The sequence below is a fragment of the Thamnophis sirtalis genome, unplaced genomic scaffold, assembly GCF_051295495.1.
Source record: "Thamnophis sirtalis isolate CommonGarterSnake01/CBP01778 unplaced genomic scaffold, rThaSir2_p1.2 scaffold_3, whole genome shotgun sequence".
NCBI classification, from domain to species: domain Eukaryota; kingdom Metazoa; phylum Chordata; class Lepidosauria; order Squamata; family Natricidae; genus Thamnophis; species Thamnophis sirtalis.
Genome location: NW_028261383.1, coordinates 1,446,064 through 1,463,102, shown reverse-complemented (window position 1 = coordinate 1,463,102; position 17,039 = coordinate 1,446,064). Strand labels below are relative to the sequence as shown.

General features: G+C 42.2%; 1 long non-coding RNA gene across 1 annotated transcript; it reads right to left on the bottom strand.

The window, feature by feature from the left end:
* Window positions 1-2,748: 2,748 nt before the first annotated feature.
* On the bottom strand, window positions 2,749-9,050 carry LOC148046997 (uncharacterized). Its single transcript, XR_015696103.1, has 4 exons — window positions 8,953-9,050; window positions 6,198-6,286; window positions 5,360-5,473; window positions 2,749-4,648 (listed from the first exon to the last, which is right to left on the bottom strand). It is a non-coding gene; the product is annotated as an uncharacterized LOC148046997 (long non-coding RNA).
* Between the last annotated feature and the right edge of the window lie 7,989 nt (window positions 9,051-17,039).

Below are 17,039 nucleotides of genomic sequence, written 5' to 3'. Positions count from 1 at the left end.
TGATTTCCCACCTTGGCACCACATGGAAGGAAAGAGGAGCCCGTAAATCAAAGGGAGACGGAGCTGCTCTTCCTCCGTGCCATGATCGGGCCTTGAGGTGCGCCTCCTCCCCTCTTCTCCAGCGCCGCAAACCCACCAACCAACCACAGAGACCATCAAGCACCTCCCTACTCTCCATCAAACATCCCCCCCAACAGTCTTTGCGCAACTCTGTCAGGGCCATCCGCAGAGCTTAAGCTTTCACACATGCACACACCCTGGAGCAAGAGGAGCAGCCCCACTTCCAATGTGCAGAGGGACACTCTTCCCATGGGCAGAGGCACCCTTGACACCGATGCCGATTGGAGGAACAGAAGTTTCAGAGCACGCACTCCTGGCTGGGAAGGAAGATAAGAGGGGAGAGGCGGAGGGGAAAGAAGAGGCGGGGCTTCAAGGTGAGGGCGGAGTCCAAGGGGATAATATAATCCCCCACCTCCCCTTCCCTCCCCCTCTCCAAAGCTGGACGTCTGGTTCCTGCCTCCAGTTCCGCTTCTTCTTTGGAGGGTCGGCACTGGATCCCCCTGGAGAGGCTTCTGGATCCCTCTCAGGTAAGGCTGTTCTCCCTCCAGTCCGCCCCTCCAGCTAGGAGATCTCCTCCACCCATAGCAGGAAGGGAACTGCGGACCCCGGTCTTTGGCTCGCAGGCTTTTCTTTGGGGTGATCCGGCTTCGGCGTTGCCTGCAGGGAGCGGATCCCTCCCTTCCCTTTTCACACATGCTGTGCCCCATCTGACCTTTGAGTTTTCCTATTCACAACTATGCATTGTTGGACTTCATCTTGATGGTTTCTTCCAATGCACTGACCGATTTCAGAGACCTTCAAGCACCCCACCCCCCCAACTCTTGCAGTGCCTTTGCGCAATTCTTTCAGGGCTATCCGCAGAGCTTAAGCTTTCACACATGCACACACATATGCACACAATCACACAGACACATACTGGAGCAGGAAGGGCAGCCTCGCTTCCAGCCTGCAGACACTCTCCCCATGGTCAGAGAAACCTTTGTCAGGGACACACATCAGAGGAGGTTTTAGAGCATCTGATCCTGGCTGTGAGGGGAGGGGCAGAGGGGGAGGAGAAGAGGTGCTAAGGGGAGGGGATGAGAGGACGAGGTGGAGCCCAAGAGGAGTATATGAGCCCTGCCCCTCCTCTCTTGGCCCACTGGCTGGATTTCCACTAAATCCATGATTCCCGCTTCTTTCCACCACAAAAAGAAGGGGTAATTTCCACCACAAAAAGAAGGGGGGTAGGTGGGGCTACTCTCCCTCCGGCCTCCAGGCCACCCTTCTAGCCAGGAGATCTTCTCCCCACCAAGATGAAGTGTTCTGCTCTTCGGCTTGCCAGGGTTTTCCTCAGGGAGATCTGGCTCTGGCATTGCATGCAGGGAGCAGCTCCCTCCCTTCCCTCCAGGGTGGCAGAGGGGGCTCTTTCCCCTGCCTGGATCTGCCCCCACCTCGCCCAGCCAAGGCTTCCTGTGTAAATCCGGGAAGGAGCTGTGGAGAGATTGCTGTCAGAAGGTCTCTCTGTGGTCTGTCAGAACACGAGGTCTCTGAGCTTGCGTATCGCACAAGTGCATTTGAAAATATAAAGCTTTAAAGCATTTGTTGAGATGTGTAATGTGGTTTTAATACGGACTGATCTCAATGCAATGGGGAGAGAAAGGTTGTGAGGGGAGTTTAAATTATTGAATTGAGCTAATTTTGTCTTAAGGTGGAAGAATTCCTCTTTCTTTCCTCTCAATATAAAAGATGAACAATGAAATCTTTTGCTCATAAGTGTTCTTCCTCGAGTGTTGTAGGCTTACTCGGGGCATGCAGTTAATTCCACGCTTAGGAATATTCAGATCAAGTTTATTATCAGGCATTCTTAATAGCAAAACTTACAGTTCGGTATTAAAATACTTCTGATTTTCCATAATCTGTCCCATCACATGGTGTAAAAAGATGATGATTTCACTCCCATGCTGAGCGGAGATACAAAACACTACTATTCTGGTTTACAAAGGCATTTAAACTGGCCGGCTATAAACTTTGCACGCAGGCAAAATGTCCCAGTGGCCAATCAGAAACATAGATGTGATCACATGTTATGGAACTACATTTCCCCTAAGGCAATCTCTGCCTACATTTCCCATGAAATGCATTCAGCCCGCCAAAGCCATTAATCCGGCCTGCGCTGGACCACCAGGCTGCCCCGTCCACATCGCCCCACCCACCCTTTGGCTGAGCACAGGACTTACCTTCACAAGCCCCATGGGCTGGAACTGAAACAATTTTGTCCTGCAGAGAGGTTCTGGAGGCAAGGGATTTGAAAAACAGACCACACAAACACCCCAGGAGGGGGAAAATGGGCCTATTTTGCCTGTTTTTGGCTGGCAAAATGCTTCTGGAGGTAGGGAGGATGAAAAATGGGATGCACACATCCCAAGAGGCCAAAAAACTGGTGAAAAGGGCCCATTTTTCACCTCCCCTGCCTCCAGAAGAGAGGGGGGAGGAGGGAAACAGGGAGAGACAGAGAGAGACAGTGGAAGAGAGAAAGAATCAGAGAGAGAGGGAGATTTCTCAAGTTCCTTGGAGCTGAGAAGTGATGAAAGTAAGGTGACCAGATTTTCAGATTGGTAAGAGGGACACCATTGACGGGGGGGGGGGGGGGTCTTGATTAAAAATTTTATATGGAGCAACAAAATTTTTCATAGAATGCAAAAATAGTATTGTAATATATATATATTTATTTCAACATAACTACAATTTACAAATATAATACATTTATTTACGTTTATATTTATTAAATATATTTACAAAAATTATGTACAGTATTATTTTATTCTTTGGCATATTTCTCACTTGAGTGAATTTTTTTTAGTAGATTGCTGTCGTTGTTTAAAAGGTCATGAAATTTTTCACAAGAATTTGTTAAATTATAATTCACACATAAAATGGTTTTCAAAGTTTCAACACTTGATTGTGATTTTTCTGATGTTTACACTTTATTTACCGTAGAAAAAACACGGTCAGTCGCAGCATTAGTTCCTGGTAAGGACAGCGCGTATTCCACAATTTTTAATGCATTATTGTATGGAATATGGTTTGTTTGAAAATGATGAAATATTTCTAACCATTTGTTCTCTATTGTGATTTTTGCTGATGCCCAAGATTCAACCTTTTCCTTATCAATATATATTTTTAATAATGATACCTCATCAAAAAGATTATTTTCAGAAATATTATTATTTGGGAAATTTTGATTAATATGATCGAATGAGTTTTGCACATCATTCCAATCAAGTTCTTGTTTTAATGCAACCCAATGAAAATGTTCAATATCATTGTACTGTACCGCCCACTCTTCTAAATAATCTACGCAGTTACTATAGAACTTTTGAATGTCATTGATGATCTCTGCATGATTTATTGCACCTTGTTCTTCTAGCTGGCTTATACTATTACGGATAGTTATGGGAATAAAAATATTTTCTAACCGCTCTTGATACTGAAATTTTAAATTATTAACTTCATTCGCTACTTCGATTACCGAAATTTTGTCACCTTCAATAAGTTTTATACTGTTTTGAAAAACAGCTGCTTGATTGTGTACAAACTCTAGCCAAATTTTTGAAGATTCTTTTTCAAAAAACTCTTCTAAAACTCTAGGACATTTATCCTGTGATAGAAAGTAGGACTTCAAAGGATCGTATATTTTCAAAATTCTTTCGACAGCTGGCAAAAGAGCTAACCAGGGCGTTTTACTGCATCCAAGTATTTTCTGATATTCGACTTCCGGAGTTTCACAAAATTCTTTAAGCATTTCAACGCGCACAGTGTATGTATAGAAATAAGAATATATTTTAACAACAATATTTCCCACATCTACGGGCAACAAGTCAGCAGCTGTTTGAATAGCGTTATGTATTATCTGCACTGCACAACCAACACCAATAATGTTTTGATTAAGGTTTTTGTTTAATTTATAAAAAATATTATTTGTATCTCTTCTTGGTTTTCCTCCAAAATTTGTGTTCGTGTTGTCTCCACAATATGCAATTATTTTATGTTTTAAATTGTTTTTTTCCAAAATATTCATAATGGAACTGAAAATTATTTCGGAAGTTTCGCCGGGCAAAGAAACAAAATCTAAAATTCTAATTTGTATTCCAGTTTCCGAATCAAAAAATCTGATAATGGTTGGAAATAACTTTATATCCTTATTAGATATATCAGAATATATGGATATAAAATTAATTTTTTCTAGATTTTTGTTTAATTCTGAAAATGTATATGGGGAAAGCACATTACACACAATTGCCTCGGATTTTGTTCTAGCACAGGCAAAATTTTTCTTGGCTAATTTCTTTTCTTCGTCTCCATAAGTTGTTTTCCCAAAAAATTCCTGTATTTTGGAGGAAGATGCAGCAGTATCTAAATATATTTTATGTTTCTGTGTGTCCAAGTGCTTTAAAATATCATTCTTCCCGCCGTGCAAAATAGAAAATTCACCATTACATTTCTCACATTTTACCATGTGATCGCTTTTGGTTTTTTTAAGAAAAGGAAATTCACTTCTTAGATCATCGTTGAATTTGCATCCTCTTTTCTTACTCATTATGTTAATAATCTAAAAAAAAAAAAAATTATACGATTTTATACGATATAAAATTCAACGAGGGTGAAACACACTAAATCTGGCAAAGCTGGCCTGCCCATAGAATAGCAGCCACTTTGAGACACATAAACCTGGTCTGAACATATTGCATCACAAAGAAAACATTTGCAAAAAGGAACATTTCTTGTAGTAAATATATTTTATAAACAATTAATAAATAAAATTCCCCCAAAAATAATTTAAAAAGATTTTCTATAAATAAAAGAAATCCTTAAAAACCGTTGTTAAGTATTACACCAGCAATAATTTACACTGTAACCATTTCAAACTATTCCACACAGAATAAATTGAAGTACAACTATTTTTAAAAATTCTATACTCAATACTTTGAAATGTAATGTGCATAGAATTTTTAAAAATAGTTGTACTTCAATTTATTCTGTGTGGATTCTTTTTTTAAATAGTCTTAGACTATTTAAGAAAAGATTCTATCCAAAATAAATTAAAATAAACCATTTTTAAAAATGCTATGCACAATATAGAATTTTTAAAAATGGTTTATTTTAATTTATTTTGGATAGAATCTTTTTTAAATTGTCTAAGACAATTTAAAAAAAGAATCCACACAGAATAAAACTATTTTTAAAAATCCTATGCACAATAAATAAAATATTATTTTAAAATACATTAAAAAAATAAAAGAAAAAAACCCGGGTCACTTACCAGTAGACAAAATCAGCAGAACTCCGATGCGATGGATCCTTGCAGCGATGGATGGAAGCAACAGGGAGCAGGCAGGCAGAGAGGCAACACGAACAGGTAAGACACTGAACTGGACTGTGGAGGGACAACAAGGCTAGGATCACTAAGCAGGTCCGGAGAGGGGGACGGGGGGGAAGCTAGACCACTTTGGCCGCCAGCCAGCAGTTTTTGCGAAAGCTAGGCTGCGGCGGGTAATGCCTTCCCTTGCGAAAACTAGGCCGCAGCTGTTGCAGTATGATGCATAGGTATGCTGGAACACTATACAATAGCAGTAATCATTTACCATAAGACCAGAGGTCACAAACTGTTAACTCTCAGTACTAAGTAGGTCAGAGGTGACAATTGGTTAACTCTCAGCATTAACTAGGGGTCAGAAGTTTGCATGCTGACTTTGCAATATCAACTAGAGGTCAGAAGTTTGCATGCTGGTAAAAGATTTATTTGCTGACTATGGGCATTCTTTAGGTTCAGAGGTCTACATGGAAGTAAATGAGTTACCATATACCATAGACTTGTACAACCATGATTGGTCCACATAGACCATGTGACTCCACTCTTTCCTTGTGTATGCTCAATAAAAGAGGCCTCCGGATTCTATTCCGTGTTGGCTCATCCCGAGAAAGACCTGCCTCCGAGTCTTCCTTCATCATTGGCTTCATGAATGACCCGCGGAGAAATCGCACACAGCGGTTACTGCCAGCCCACGGCCTCGCTATGGAAGGCCTTCCCTTGCTAAAGCTAGGCTGCCGCCGCCCACCCGAAGCCTCCTGAGTCCCGCCACCAGGGCTTAGTTGCTTACCTGAGGGGGAGGCAGCAAGCTCCTGGAAGGCGAAGTCGAAATGGTGGTCAGACTCAAGCTTTGGATGTTTTAGTGGCAGTGTTTATAACCTGGAAGAATGGCGCAACATGAAGAAAAAGAATTAACATTGCAAATGATTATGTTTGAAATTCAAAAAGTATAGATAAGTACAAAAAACATTGAAAGGAGGATGGAGAACACAGAACAAATAACAGAAAAAATAGAGGGAAGAGTTGAAAATACTTATAAAATGATGAAATTTGAGGATAGAGTTCAAAAAAAATGAAGAAAAATATGAACAAAGTAATAACAAAATTGTTGAAATTGGCAGCAAACCGAACGTGGTTGGAAACGACAGGAGTGGAATGTTGAAAGGAGACGTTAACGAACTGGAACCCTATCTCAAACCTCAGAACATGGAAGAGGAAAAGGCAGAAACAATGAGAGAAATTCTGGCAGAAGCACCGGTAATAACTAAAGGCAAGCAGATGGAAGGAACAGATGGAGGGTTTTGAGTCTTTACAAGATACGCAAGGAACAACAAGGTGCCAAGAGAATTTCACATAAGACTTATCAAGAAAACAATTAGAATACAAATACCACAAATGGCAAGAGATATAAGACTGTACTACTACTGGAAGGATACAGGAAGATGAAATGAAATATTAGAATAAAAATTAAGTTAAACTTAGTTAAATTTAGAATATTATGTATAAAATAAAGTAATAATAGTTATTGCTAAATAAATGATTAATAATAATACATATATATATATATAATTGATTGATAGATAATATGAAATTTTATATAAATTATAGGTGAGAACTATGGAGAGGATGTTTAAAAGCTTTGTTATAAAAGATAAATAATTCTATGTAAAATAGAATATGAAGATGTAATACTATTAGATGATTTCAGGATGATGTAAATGCCATAATATAATTTTATCTTAAATTTAGAATATTTTACATAAAAGGATGTAATAATAGCTATAGTCAAATGAAAGTTTAATAACTATAACGATTGTATACATATATATTAGAATGGATGAGTCTTTATGTAAATTGCAAGTGAAGACTATTGTGAGAAAACACAAAATCGACACACTGTAAGTAATTGGAGGATTTTTATTTTGTGTGTGTTTATGTCTGTTTGTTTTATGTTTGTCTAAAAATAAAGTTTGTTGTTTTTTTAAAAAAACTTCCTTAGGTTTTCTCCTTCGTAAAACACTCAACAAAAAGGGGCTGCCCCATTCCAGCAAAAATAGATAAAATAAAAGGAAAATGTTGTTTTTGAGACTCCACACAGCTTTTGAAAGCGGAAGTAAGGTTTTCCTCGGGGAGGAAAGTATTTGCATAAAATCCAATGGTTTAATGTATTAATAGAAATGGATTTGGAAACAGAGTTAGTTAAAGACTGTATGATAAAGTGGGCACAAAATTTTGAAGAACCAATAATGTTGGATACATAGGAAAAGATTTGGGTAACAAATGTAAAATTTACACAAGCCCAAAATTTGAGAGAAAACTTTTACAAGATGTTTTATAGATGGCATTTAGATCCTTAAAAACTGGCCTCTATGTATCCGAATTTACAACCCAAATGTTGGAGATGTGATTGTCTCAATGCTACATACTATCATATATGGTGTTCTTGTAAAAAGGTAAAAGCATTTTGGATAAAAATATGGTGGATTATGCAAAATGTTCTTTAAAAAAAGATAAAGTTTACCCCTCAGTTATTCTTGTTAGGTATAATCACTGATTGTACAGTTATAGAGACTAACTTGATTTTGCATTTAATAACCGCAGCAAGACTGTTGGTGGCGCAATACTGGAAGAAGGAAGATTTGCCTACTATTCAAGAATGGACATTAAAAGTAACAAACCTAGCAGAGATGGCTAAAATATCAGCATATCTCAAGGATCACTCAAATGAGAGATATAAACTGGAGTGCAGAAGATGGATTGACTATACTCAAAATAAATATGGGAGTAAGAAATTCCAGATAGTTTATGACTGAAGAAGCAAGGAATGATATAATCTGTTTAGAGTTAGCCTAGCAAAGAGGAGTTAAATTAAAGCTCAAATGGAAGATGATATTAACTTTCAAGTTTATCTTAGAATATCTTTGTTAAAGAATTTTACCCTGTATTGGTTCTGGGAAGTCGGGGGGGGGGGGGAGGTAAATATTTGTAAAAGTTTTGTTTTTAAAATTTTCAATTAAAAAAAAGAAGCCATTGGTTTCCTTGCTCGCCTTTTAGACGGAGCAGAAAAAAGAGGATCTCAGGTGGGCTAAGACAACCTGAGCTCAATTTGGTGGATTTAAACCTTTCCTTTCCGCCCAACTCTCCCCACCCCATTGAAACGAGGTCGGGGCGTTTTAATGCCACACTACGAATCTCAAGAAATGCTCCAAAGCTCCGTTTCCTCCGTTCCTGCAACGGGCCTTCCGAGATATGCAATGCTCAGAGACCTCGCGCTCCGACAGACCACAGAGATCTTCTGAAAGCAACCTCCCCCAAAGCTCCTTCACGGATCCCCCCAGGATAGCTTTGCCCGGGCAAGGTGGGGGCAGATCCAGCCCAGGGACAGTCTCCCCCCTTTGCCCCCCTGGAGGGAAGGGGGGGATTCGCTCCCTGCAGGCAACGCCGGATCTCCCCGAGGAAAACCCTGAGAGCGGAAGAACGGGATCCGCAGCTCTCTTCCTCCTGGGGGGCAGGAGATCTCCTGGCTAGAGGGAGAACAGCCTTACCTGAGTGGGATCCAGAAGCCTCTCCCGGGGGATCCAGCGCCGACCCTCCAAGCAAGAAGCGGAACACGTGGCAGGAACCGGATGTTCAGCTTGGGAGGGGGGGCAAGGCGGTGAGGCGGGTAATATTATCCCCTCGAGCCCCGCCCCTCGCCTTTCAGCCCCGCCCCTTGGCCTCCCCCTCTTCTTCTCCCTTCGCCCCTCCCCTCTAATCTCCCTTTCCACCCCGGACCACGTTCTCCGAAGCTTCTTCCAGTCTCTGTGTGTTTGTGATATTGTGTGTAGCCAAAACTGGGCCATTAAGCTAAGCGGGAACTTTTCAAGATGTTCACAAAGAAACTTTTTTTTTAAAAGTGCTTGTCCATTTGCCAAGAAATATTCCAGAAAGGACCTGGGTGATGAGGGCAGGCAGAGAGGCCAAAAGAGAGATTCCCCCTTTTCAGTTTATTTTATGTTAAGGAAAACTCGGTTCAAAGGGCCAGGAAGTCCCAGCCATCTTCTGTCGCCTTTTTTCCTTCCTGCTAGAAAACTGGTTTGGTGATCCCAACTAACTGGATAGTACATGCTTAATTTTACTCTCAGCGATCATTAAGTCTTATACTGATCTGTAGTAGCCTCTGGTGCAAAGGTTACATCATGATCCTCCATGGTGAGAATTTAAATTGATTTTGGGGGGGGGGGGGTGTCTCTGAAGACCATGAGCCTGGGTGAGTTTCCTGCAATCTCGCCCTCTTTGGGTTGATCATCTCCCAATCGGCAGAGCCCCTGGGAAAGGAAGGAGTGGAGTTTTTGGGAGCAGCCCAGATCTCTTGCTTGTTCTCATTGGGCCACTACAAGCACAGGTAGTCCTCGACTTGCAACAACTTCATTTAGTGTCTTTTCAAGGTTGCAATTGCCCTGAAAAAAGTGACTTATGACCATTTATCACACTTGTGACCATTTCAGGACCCCCATGAACATGTGATTGACATTAAGATGCTTAACAACTTGTTTCTATTGATGAAGGTTGCAGTATCCCAGGGTCATCACCTTTTGTGACCTTCTGAAAAGCAAAATCAATGGGAAAGCCAGAGATTCACTTAACAACGGTGTTGCTGCCCCACCTTATGTCTGGCCAAAGAGCCCCTGTTATCTCAGTCCATGGAGCTTCTCTTCCCACCATCCATTGAGACTGAAACCTCATCCATTCCTGGGCTGGACTGGGGCTGGTTGGTCTGTGGGAAGTTATCATCCAGCCCTCTCCCAGAAAAATGAAATATCCTAGGAAATATTGAAAAGGCAGAATATTTCTCTGGATGTGAAAAGAAACATGTTTTAAAAGACAATAGTTGCCTATAGCTTTCTGCCCATCCCCAGCTAATGGGCCATTAAGATGGCCCGGCTAGCCCACTTTACATAATAAAGACTTCTCCTCACTGCAGCTGTAGGGGGAAGGGATATTATTCAACTGACTACAAGGCATCTGGGAACTCATCACAGCCTAGAGAGTAGCCCCTTGCATGGCACCATGGGAGTCTGACAACCAGTCAGAATACATTTCTTACACAGGAACAGGAAACAGAGAGGTGGGACTGAACAGGGTATAAAAAGCCTAGCAAGCCCCTTCCTCAGCCCTTCTCTTCTTCTCCATCAACATTGAAACATGTGATCACCTTTTCTGGTCAGGGCTCAAGCCATGTGGCCCTGTCCAACAATAAACCATCTTTCCAAGCAGCCTCCATGTCTCCAGTGTCTTCTTCCCCACTTGGAGCTGAACCCAGAAGGACATTCAACAGTCAAAGCAGAGATCTCCTAGGAGCTTTGAGCCTTTGGCTTTCTACAGCCTTCACCCACGACCTCCATATCTAACCCTCAGGAGGGAGGCAGGTGGGAAAGGCCTTTGAGTGCCTCTTAATAAAGGCAGCTTCTCTGGGGGGACATCTGGCCTGTGTTTCATCTCTGATACAGTTGGAACCAACCTCTAAGCTGCACTTCAAAGTGCCGGTGAGTCCCAGCAATCTACAGCTGGCTTTTTTGGCAGCTGCTTGAAGACTTTGTTGGTGTTCTCTCTTAAGTGGATGGTAAACATTTTATTTTAACCCTTGGGATTTTTTTAAAATTCAGGTATCTTCAGGTCTTAGACTGGTCTATAACAGCCACTAGTATAGTATATAGTATACATAATTCAAAGTCGTACTTCCGGTGAGCTATATGTTCTAAGTAAGATGTGGTCCAATTAATCATGAGTGTGTCAGGCACATGTAGGTAGCCACCAATGATCTACCTTTAGGAGCAGGAGTCCATCCAAATCTCCAGGACATTTTCCCTAAAGTTCCTCTGAAATCTATTCCTTTTGATTCCACCCTGGAAGTCAGCAGTGTCCATCTAGAGAAGATGGAGTCAAAAGAATCAAGATGGCGGCTGTTTTAAAGGGCATCACATATAAAGCTAAAAACCAGCAGGACTTTGACTGCAAAGCATGGCACAATCTATCGGCCATCTTGACTTTTTTGAACTCCCAGCCCGTATCCTGAAAACAGTTCTCTTGATTATTTTGAACAATAATTTTAGTAAGGATGTTGTACAGAGATCAAACAAAGAAACATAATACAAATATATGTCGGCGAATACATGAAAAAGACAAGGTGAAAAGAGAAACAAACCCTTCCAAAAACATAATAGAAAAAATAAACTTTCCCTCTTCATCCTCAGCCAGCAAATTCAACATCAACCCTAAAAGAAAAACCTCTATAATTTAATTATCTATTGTAGGATTTCCCTCTTCTCACTGTGTGAAATTGCTGATGAACGGTAAAGTGTGATTTTTGTTCCCGCCTTGTTCCCAACGGAAGAGATTTATCTCTGCTATGGACTTTCTGGTACATTTTTAGTTCTGATTTACAATGAAAAATTTCTCACTCTCTGCACGCTTGTGATGCCAGTCTCCTGCGTGATTTCTGCAAAGTTCTGAAGGTTGGGCAAAACATTTCCCAGATTGCAGACATTTTTCCCCCCAGTGTGGATTCGTTGATGCATCACAAGAGAATCTTTCCGTGAAAAACATTTATCACACTCTGAGCATTTGTGGGGTTTCCCTCCTGTATGGATTCGACTGTGACTTCTAAAGCGGGATGAATGAGCAAATGCTTTCACATAGTCCAAACATTTGTAGTTTTTTTCCCCTGTGTGAATCTTCACATGACTTCTAAGGGCTGATGAGGTACGATAAAATCTTCCACATTGGAATTCGGAAACAGAATTAGTTAAAGATTGTATGATAAAGTGGGCTCAAAATATTGAAGAACCAATAATGTTGGAACCATGGGAAAGAATATGGGTAACAAATGTGAAATTCACACAAGCTCAAAATCTGAGAGAAAATTTTTATAAGATGTTCTATAGATGGCATTTAGATCCTAAAAAGCTGGCTTATATGTATCTGAATGTACAGCCTAAATGTTGGAGGTGTGGTTCTCTCGATGCTACATATTATCATATATGGTGGACCTGCCAAAAGGTTAAGGCATTCTGGATAAAAATATGGTGGATTATGCAAAATATCTTTAAAAGAAGGATAAAGTTTACTCCTCAGTTATTCTTACTAGGTATATGTACTGACTTTACAGTAGTAGAGACTAACTTGATTCTGCACCTAATAACGGCAGCAAGACTGTTGGTGGCGCAATACTGGAAGAAGGAAGACTTGCCTACAACTCAAGAATGGACATTCAAAGTTACAAACTTAGCCGAGATGGCTAAAATATCGGCATATCTTAAAGATCACTCAAATGAGAGATATAAACGAGACTGGAAAAAATGGATTGACTATATACAAAATAAATACAGGATCAAGAAATTCCAGTTAGCCTATGCTTAAGATCAGAAATGATTTAAATTGTTTAAAGTTAGTTCAGCAAGAAGAAGCTAAGGTCAATGTAGAATGTCATTAATTTCTTTATTTCTTTTTTCTCAATAGATTTTAGACTGTGTTTGTTAAAAATCCATACCATGTACGGGTTCTGGGAAGTCGGGCGGGGGGGGGGAAGGAGGAGGGAGGTTGGGGGAGAGGGAGGGAGGGGTATACATTAGGCTAGACAAGAATTTGGTGGTAAACTAGAACTATTTTGACACACAAATTTTTTTACTTCGATGTCTTACTGATTGAGGAATGATGAAATGTTTGTTTTAAAAGAAATAAAACTTTTGAACCGGAAAAAAAAAATCTTCCATATTCGTTGCATTGATATGGCTTCTCCCCTGTGTGGATGTTATGATGTCTCCAAAGTCCATCCTTATCAGCAAAACCTTTGCCACATTTTCCGCATCTGTAGGGCTTCTCTCCTGTGTGGACCCTCTGATGCCTTCCAAGGTGTTGTTTTGTGGAGAAGCATTTCCCACACTTGGGGAGTTGGACAAAGTGCCAATATTATCATGCCTTAATCCCTTCACCCTGGAGCTGAAGGGGAAAACTCTTTATTATGTAAAGTGGACTAGCTCAGGCTTTAATGGCTCATTGACAAAGGGGGATGGGCAGGAAGCTGCAGGCAGCTATTCCGTCTTTTAAAACATGTTTCTTTCTTTTCACATCCAGAGAAATATTATGCGCTTTCAATATTTCCTAGAATATTTCATTTTTCTGGGAGAGGGCTGGGTGATAACTTCCTACATTACCCTTCACCAGGGACTTCACACCGTGACAGAAGAGAAATCCTACAATTGTTTGGTTTGGGGAAAATACCTTTTCTAGTCACATAACCTCAAATTCAATCAGGGAGTACATCATCAAACAGAAGTGCATACATCTCTGAAGTGTTAGGAGGTTTGGCTCACAAAGCAGCAGCACAAGTAAATTACTAGAGACATTAAATGTAAAGGTTCCCCTCGCACATATGTGCTAGTTGTTCCTGACTGTAGGAGGCAGTGCTCATCTCCGTTTCAAAGCCAAAGAGCCAGCGCTGTCTGAAGATGTATTTGTGGTCATGTGGTCAGCATGACTAAATGCCGAAGGAGCACGAAACGCTGGTCCAGTCACCTTGGGCCAGTCAATCTCTCAACCTAGCCTGCCTCACAGGGTTGTTGTCCGAAAAATAGTTGAAAGATGTGGGATATGTTCCCTGCCTTGAGTTATTTGTAATAACAATAAAGGCGGTGTTGGAAGAAATGTCCTTCTGGGTTCGGCTCCAAATGGGGAAAAAGACACTGGAGACATGTAGGCTGCTTGGAAAGATGGTTTATTGGTGGACAGGATCACATGGCTTGAGCCCTGAACAGAAAAGGTGATCACATGCTTCAATGTTGGTGGAGAAGAGAAGCAGAGTCCCTGGTTTTATGCCCTCTATGGCCTTTGATCTTAAGCTTGTATTCTGATTGGTTGTCAGACTCCCAGGGAGCCATGCAGGGGCAACTCTCTAGGTTTTGAATCTAGGTTTGGTTGAGTTCTCAGATGCCATGTGGGGAGTTGGGTAAAAGGCCAGTATTATCATGCCTTAATCCCATCACCTTGGAGCTGAAGGGGGAGAACTCTTTATTATGTAAAGGGACTGGCTTGGCCTTCTTAATGGCCCATTGACAAAGTGGGTGGGGGCAGGAAACTACAGGGAGCTATTCTCTCTTAAAATATGTTCCTTCCTTTTCACATCCAGATACATATTCTGCCTTTTCAATAATTCCTAGGATATTAAATATTTTTCTGGGAGAGGGCTGGGTGATAACTTCCAACAGTACCAAAAAAGGCAGATGTATTTTGCCTCTCCTTACTAGCACTTCAAACTGAGTTCCTCAACAGAAAGACCTAAAAAGACATCTCTCTCACTGGCCCCATACAAGCGCAACACACGCACACACAGAGACACAGAGACGGCCCCCCTTTCAGCGTGCAGAGGGACACTCTTTCCATGGGCAGAGGAACCCCGGACACGGCTGCCCAGCGGAGTAACTAGGAGTCAAGGCTCTGGAGGCAGGGAGGGGCGGAGTTGGGGCTGCCAAGGGGCGGATCCCTCGAGAGAGAAGAAGCCCCGCCTCCGTCTCTCCCCTCCCTCGGCCTGGATCTCCGCTTCCCAATGCGAGTCCCGCTTCTTCCTTGGAGTATCTGCGCTGGATCCCTCGGGAGAGGCTCCCGGATCCCGCTCGGGGCAGGTGGGGTTGCTCTCCCTCCAAACCGCCCATCCTGCCAGGAGATCCTCCCCCCGCCGGGAGGAAGGGAGCTGTGGATCCCGCTCTTCGGCTCGCCGGCTTTTCCTCGGGGAGATCTGGCTCCATTGTTGCCTGCAGAGAGCGGATCCCTCCCTTCCCTCCAGGGGGACAGAAGGGGCTCCGTCCCCGGGCTGCATCTGCCCCCTCCTCGCACGGCTTAGGCTTCTCGGGGCGGGGATACGGGGGGATAAGTGAAGAAGCTTTTGAGGAGGTCGCTTTCAGAAGGTCTCTCTGTGGTCCGTTTGAACAGGAAGCCTCTGAACCTCCGTTTCCTTCAAGTGCAGTTGCAAAAATGGAGTAAAAGGAGCCTCAAAAGGTGTTTTGCGATATGCAATATGCAATTAACCCGGACTGAGCTCATTGCAGTGGGGAGGCTGGGACCTGGCAGTTCCTCCTTGGTGGATCTTTTGGAAAGCACAAATTTTCAGGAAGTCTTGTGAGCAGCTGATAGAAGAAGCTGATGGCCAGAAGGTCGTCTTACATAATTGTAAATATTTCCAAAATCTCTGTCCAAAGTAGCTGTAGGTCCCAGGATGCCTGGAATTCTTATGGCCTTACAGCCTCCAAAAAGAGCAGGAAAGAGCAGCCCCTTTCATTGATGCCCTTCCCCCCTTTGATTCCTTTCACCTTCCTTTGAGTTTTCCTACTCACAACTATGCATTGGTCCCTCTTGGGCTTCATCCTGCTGGTTTCTTCCATTTTGTAACATCCACAAACAACCCTATTTTTCCCTTCCTCATCCAGGTCGTTTATAGATTAACTCTAGAGAAAAGAAGGACGTTATTGGATCAGAAACCACAAAATTTTGGCCGGGACTCCGTTTTAGAAAATTAAGAAATTGTGTCCTGGTTTGAGAAGCAGCTTCCTATACAAAGGACCAATCAGTTAAGGAGAAATCAAACTGGTCAGCAGTGAGGGGTCATCCCGGGCCTTGACTGAGAGGGGTAACAAGTGGCCCAGAGACCTCTTGAAGGTGAGTCAATGAAACCTGGTTTGGAAAATATGTTTTTAAAAAATCTTTATTTGGCAATGCAATGAAATTGGGTTTTTCTACCAAGGTGCAGAGTGAAGGCATAATTTGTTTATATTAGTTATAAGAAGGCACTCTTGATCAGGTTGGAGGTGGACCCTGGGCAGAAGGCTATGGAGTGGGGGAGTCACATCGGCTGGGTGGATGCAGCCCTGAAGCACAAAGAGGCTGCCTGGGGACTCAAGTGGAGGTGGGGCTGTCCCTGCTCAACTTTCATCCTGTCCCTTTATGGGGAAATGTCCTCTCAGCCCAAACTGGGTCTTGTTTCAACGATACAATTTTAGCTATGAGGTGTGCAGATTGTTCCTGTTTAGGGCTTGTCCCATAATGCACTTGGGGTTACAGTTTAGTAAGCTGAAGCGCTTAGGCCTTCTCCTAAAGGTTAAACGTTAATTGAAATTCTCTAGATCCTTTATTGCAGATCCTTTATTTGGGTCTTTTCCTTCTGAAGGTATTCAGTGAGCCCCCACCCCAATTCAGAAACTTTAGGAACAAATTTAGCCCAGGATTAAGCCATGTCACAGATTGTTGGTTTATTTATTTTTCTTCTATAGCTTTCGGGGCCAGTTGGGATAACAAACAGGATCCTTCATTTCAATTTTGGGGAGCTCTGTGTAGCTTTACTTCCTCTGATCGGCAATGATCCTTTTCAGGGTGCCTGTGCTGTCGCCTCTGGAGAAGAATGAAACGGCAAATCGGAGCCATTTCCCCATCCTCCTTTCCTGTGTGGTCTTCTAAATGTCAGGATTCCAAGTAATAGATCCATCACAAAAGCTTTATTGGAAAAATGAAATTGGCTCTTTTAATATAGTCCTTGACTTCCTTTTTTCATCTTGGGCCACCAGAACTGTCTTCTGGCCAGGCACAAGGTTTTTAAGCAACTGAAATG